Source organism: Rutidosis leptorrhynchoides, chromosome 1, assembly GCF_046630445.1.
Source record: "Rutidosis leptorrhynchoides isolate AG116_Rl617_1_P2 chromosome 1, CSIRO_AGI_Rlap_v1, whole genome shotgun sequence".
Classification (NCBI taxonomy): domain Eukaryota; kingdom Viridiplantae; phylum Streptophyta; class Magnoliopsida; order Asterales; family Asteraceae; genus Rutidosis; species Rutidosis leptorrhynchoides.
The window spans coordinates 562,646,900-562,652,953 of record NC_092333.1 but is presented as its reverse complement, the minus strand read 5'-3'; positions in this window follow the sequence as shown (position 1 = coordinate 562,652,953).

The following is a 6,054-nucleotide window of genomic DNA, read 5'->3' as shown; positions in this document are numbered from 1 at the left end:
ATTAAAGAGCTATTTGTTAAATCTTTACATTTCGTATATTCTATTGGGGGTAAGAGTTAATAATTAATTTAAGTTTTTATTTTAAATAGTTAATGATCGATTATATGAAATAATAATTAAGATAAACAAATATTATTAATATAAAAATTTAAGATTTTTTTTAGTATTTTCTCTATTAGATTAAGAATGAAGCACGAAATATCAACCTGTGAAGTTTTGTTGGTAGAATGATCCAACATAATTGAATACTAAAAATTATGTCTCGTTTATTTAACTTTGTAATATAATAATACTATATTAGTTATACCTGCACCGAATATGATCATATGTCACCTAATCCACACTACACAACATAAACTTTTCAATTCTGCTACAGTTACGTTGAATGATTTGGTCGACATTTCAAAATGTAGGAATCTAATACCATTATATTATAAATTACCGTGTTTCTCTTTCTACTTCTCATTTTCAATTTACATATTATCTTTTTATATTATCATATACACACAAATAGATTAACAAGTTTTCCACCACGACCTACAAAACCACACGCTGCCATGTCCATTCCTGTTAGGATTAAAAACATAAAGATCGAACACCACTAAACCTTCTGCTGCAACACGTTTTGTTTCCATTTTGTTTTAAAAATGATATCGTGATGAATAATGAAGAAGACGATGAATACCGTTTGAATGGAACAAAACCCAACACATCATCAACCTCTAATTTGTTTCCCTTCTTTATTTCTGTTTTACGAACCCCAAACAAAACCTTTATCGAAACCATTTAATTCAAGTTGTGATTCTGCTACTACTTGCTTCTGTCCTCTACCATTCGAAGATTTATCACAACAAAACCCTTTGCCCGATGCAGTCGAAAGCAACATGAAACATTACCGTAACATCAACAAACTTCAACCAAAAACCGTAAAACACCTACGCGTTTATATATTTTTTTTTTATTTCATTTCTGCTTCCCTCATAATTTTCGAATACATAACCCATCCAACTAACCATTAAACTAATATAGTACGTTTCTGTTTCGATTTAATTATAACAAATCCAAGACTTTATGCCAACAACCTCCACTCCACTTACCTTTATGTTGTAGTGGGTTACAAAGACTTTAAGCAATAAAGAAAGGAGTTGGTAATGTGGAGTAATGAGCTGGATGAAGTTTTTCTATATGCAATATAGTTGGAAGAGTACAAACAAACGAGACAGGATGTCGTACTGTAACATGCTCATGCTGCTATACGTATTATTTTTTTTTAATCCCATGCATTCCGAATCCTAGCTCCATTCACGACCCACTTTGGCAACTTGTTACTAGGATTCTAATTAGGCGTCCACTAATTGATCAAGTGGGAGATAAAGTTGATGATAAAGAAAGAATGGTGGGGTGTGTTAATACCAACCGAGTTTTACAATACATCGAAAACTCTACTTGCTAGTTCTTTTTCTATTTCTATCCTGGCGAAGAAGGATTAAATAATGATGATGAATAGACATAGTGATCACAATGAATGATGATGATGAGGTTACTAATAGAATGATTATGATGATGATGGTGTTACGATGAGGATGATAGATGATACATGATGATGAAGATTAAGTATGATGATGATGTAAGATGATGAAAATAAAACGATTTTATACACATTAAATAAATAAGTGTGCGAGTTTTTACAAGAAATCATGAGTACTTCAATGGTCTGGACGTGTGTTTGATAAACGAGAGGTCGCGAGTTCGATCTCGGGCAGTGGCGCCTTACTTTTTTTTTAGAAGCTTGTTTCTTCAAGGTTGTATTCTAAAATTATTATTATTATTATGATTATTATTATTGTTATTATTGTTATTATTATTATTATTATTATTATTATTATTATTACTATAAAAATGATATATTTTATTAGTATTATCATTAATATTATCATTACTATCATTTTTATAATTATTATTATAATTATTATTATTATTATTATTATTATTACTACTATTAACATTAACGTTGGTATTATCATTATTATTACTGTTATGATTATTATTATTAATATCATTATTAATATCATTATTAGTAAAAGTATTTTTTTTTATAAGATATCATAGTTATTATTATTATTATTATTATTATTATTATTATTATTATTATTATTATTATTATTATTATTATTATTATTATTATTATCATAACTACTGTATTTATTATGAAGCTATTACGAATTTTCATTTTTCAGTATTATTTTAACCAAATAAATATTAGTTACATGAAAATATATTTAATATAAAACCTAACTCCATTATTATTTTTTTTAATATGTATGATATATAAAATAGATATATTTAAGTTATTAATGAAAAGCTTAAATCATTAAACTAACAGATATATCATTAATAATATATATATATATATTTATTCGATTTCAATTATATGTGTTAATATATATACCTAAATGATATAGGTTCGTGAATCCGAGGTCAACCCTACAAATTGTTCAATGTCGTCATATGTATTTTTACTACAAAATACATTAGGTGAGTTTTATTTACCTTTTTACCCTTTATATTTTTGGGCTGAGAATACATGCGCAAATTTTATAACTGTTTTACGAAGTAGACACAAGTAATCGAAATTACGTTCTATGGTTGAATGATCGAAACTGAATATGCCCTTTTTATTAAGTCTGGTAATCTAAGAATTAGGGAACAGACACCCTAATTGACGCGAACTCTAAAGATAGATCTATCGGGCCCAACAAGCCCCATCCAAAGTACCGGATGCTTTAGTACTTTGAAATTTATATCATGTCCGAAGGAGGATCCCGGAATGATGGGGATATTCTTATATGCATATTGTGAATGTCGGTTATCAGGTGTTCAATCCATATGAATGATATTTTTGTCTCTATGCATGGGACGTATGTTTATGAGAAATGGAAATATGAAATCTTGTGGTCTATTAAAACTATAAAATGATTATTTATGATAAAATAATGAACTCACCAACCTTTTGGTTGACACTTTAAAGCATGTTTATTCTCAGGTACGAAAGAAATCTTCCGCTGTGTAATTGCTCATTTTAAAGATATTACTTGGAGTCAATCATGATATATTTCAAAAGACGTTGCATTCGAGTCGTTGAGATCATCAAGATTATTATTAAATCAGTTATAGTTAGATATATTATAAAATGGTATGCATGCCATCAACTTTGGTTGTAATGAAAGATTGTCTTTTCAAAAACGAATGCAATGTTTGTAAAATGTATCATATAGAGGTCAAATACCTCGCGATGTAATCAACTGTTGTGAATCGTTTATAATCATTATGGACTTTGTCCGGATGGTTTAGGACGGGTCTTTACAGTTGGTATCAGAGCAGAGGTCTTAGCAAACCAGGTCTGCATTAGTGTGTCTAACTGATAAGTCGTTAGGATGCATTAGTGAGTCTGGACTCCGACCGTGTCTGCATATCAAAAGTTTTGCTTATCATTTCGTGTCAAAAATTACCTGCTTATCATTCTTAGAGAATCACTTGCTTATCATTCTTAGTCTAGACACGTTTTACTGCATTGACTGCATAAATAGTGTATAGACAAAATTCATATCTTAGCGTATCTGTTACTGTAGATCTTGCCTGATATCTTCCGTAAATTTCTCCGTAATTTAAGGGAACCTGGTACTATATATCTATGCATATTATGCATTGAGAATACTATCCAACTATCAATTGCTGTCACTAAACTTTTCATACCAAAATTTTTTTTCTGAGATCGCGTAAGATGGCCTCTACGAACCAACCAAGTTTATCTGACTCCGAAGATAGCGTGACAGGAGCTCACCAACCAATCAACTACCGTGATTACTGGAGAAAATGGGGGTGGGTTCGTGACATACTCACCCTATGGAGAAGGGAAGAAGGTACTCCATATCATGAACCGAATCTACCACCTAACCTTGGAGTACTTGACCCGCTCACCGGCGAACCCATTCGCAACACCGTTTATACCCTTTTTGCAAGAATTTTTCGTCTTGAGGCTACCATTTACGGAACTAGAGAAGATATCCGATCTCTACCTCACACTGATAACCAACCAGGGTTAGTAGAAGAAGTTAAAGAACTTCGAGCTCGAGTGTTAACTTTAGAGAGCATGGTACACAATTTGCAAGCACCATCAGTATCACCAACACCAGTAACATCACCAACCTTAGCACCAACAGCATTAGTACCACCAACAACAACATCTGCACCACCAGCTTCGACATCTCATTCTATACCTCAAGTATAATCATCGTTCTACGTATCGTTCTATCTATTTTATTTTCGTTCGACATGGCGATTATGTAATCTCTAATGTTTTAGAAATTACATATTCTTGTTCTAATGATAAATCAAATGAGATCAATATCACATTAACTCATTAAATTCATGATTACATCTGAAGAAAATATATACGTATATATGTTTTCATAAAGATTGTAATTAAAAATTCTTTTGTACAAACTGTTAATGGTGAAAATATTTTAACGGGTAGGTAATACCCGAGGAGTATTTAGATTTCACATTAATAAGTTACACTGTACATTCTTCGGAATTGATTCAACGATCATTTACTATCCTATTTACAACCACCGATTTACGTATCCGTTCACCAAAGAACAACTATTTTCATTCAAATTCAATTTCATATTTGGATTTTGATCTATCAGAATTCAACAAGTGGCATAATGAAGAAATAATGGACACAATAAAAATTGATTAGAAACAGACTAATTGACAATATGAAATTTTTGTTAAGAAACCACGCTAACAAAATCCTAGCTAACTGTTCCTAGCTAACTGTTAATTCCATATTACATTTTATTTATCGCAATTTATTTTATCGCAATTTTAATTCTCGCAATTTTATTTATTGTTATTTAATTTCTGTTATTTACTTTACGCATTTTATTTATCGTCATTTAATTTCTGTATTTATTTTACACACTTTAAATATCGGGACACGTATACAAAGTTTTGACATATCATATCGACACATCTATATATATTATTTGGAATCACCATAGACACTCTATATGCAGTAATGATCGAGTTCTCTATACAGGGTTGAGGTTGATTCTATAATAATATATATACTTTGAGTTGTGATCGAGTCTGAGACATGTACACGGGTCACGATATGTATTAATTAATTCGAATATTATATATTAAATTATATATGAATTATTGAATTGCTAACTGTGGACTATCAGCTGAGGACTATCAAAATTGGACAATTAAAATGAATTAAAATATTGATTATAACATATGAAACTAAACAATTCTTCAAGTTTGCCACTTGATTTCATCCTAAACCTCATTTGTATATTGACAATTACAATCCGCGTTCAAACCTTTCATGATTCTTGAAAACACCTCAATCGAGAGGATGAACCAACTGCACATTTCCTATGGAAGAAAAGATCGATGCATATTATTATGCACCTGAAAACACTCGAAACTTGAGTAAACGTTTAACGCATAGCTGTGCTAATTCCTTTAGCGTCATTATTATCGAAAATAAATTTGCAATCTCTTTCCAAATTAGCCAATTTTGTCACAGCTCCAACAAGTCAACTTCGACTTTTTGTTCGAAACAACCTTATTATAACCTTGATATGTATACGTGCTCTTTTATTGTTACCGGGGAACCTTTCACATTTTACCATATTACCAACAAATATACCAGCAACCTCGTTGCTTCTTGGTTTAAACCTCTCTGATAAATCATTATATTTATTCATTGAAACCCTATCATATACCCATCCGCATCTTGTAACGAATACTGCTGTACCAATTACCGGGAATCAGTTATCAGTACTTTGAAAAACTCACAGCATATCTACATCAACAGTTATATGTATCCATATAACATTTATCTCTTAGAATTATGATCTTTCATTCTGAAAAGTACTCAATCACAAATCAATACTCTGAATGTTGAAAAAGCTGAATGAAGCAGCAGAAACCATAGACAACCGTAAAACGACCTTAATCATCGAAAGTTTGATGACA